The sequence below is a fragment of the Octodon degus genome, unplaced genomic scaffold (genome assembly GCF_000260255.1).
Source record: "Octodon degus isolate 3935 unplaced genomic scaffold, OctDeg1.0 scaffold00124, whole genome shotgun sequence".
Classification (NCBI taxonomy): domain Eukaryota; kingdom Metazoa; phylum Chordata; class Mammalia; order Rodentia; family Octodontidae; genus Octodon; species Octodon degus.
In genome coordinates, this window is record NW_004524700.1 from 1,732,595 (window position 1) to 1,732,967 (window position 373).

Consider the following 373-nt stretch of genomic DNA (forward strand, 5'->3'; position numbering starts at 1 on the left):
CTGAACGCTCAAAAGTCAGAGAACCCCAGACTCAAACCTAGCTTTTCAACTTGCTATGAAAATGGCCTATTCAACATCATACCTCACTAACTCCTTCCAGCTCTAACTTGTTTAGAGAAAGTAAAGAATTCTGGGACTAGAAGTTTTTTCTGTTTTACTCTTCAATTTGTTCAAATGTCTCCTTGAGCAAATTGTTTGATTTTTCTAAGCTTTCTTTACTTCATACATAAAAAGAAGATAGTTTGTGATGATGAAGAAAGATAATCTATTGAAAATTGGCCACTTAACCTCGGTAGTGTCCCAAATTTTCTGATCAAGAAGATAATGGGGCCAAAGAGGAAAGTGATCGATGACGTAGAGTGTGCCTAAGGAG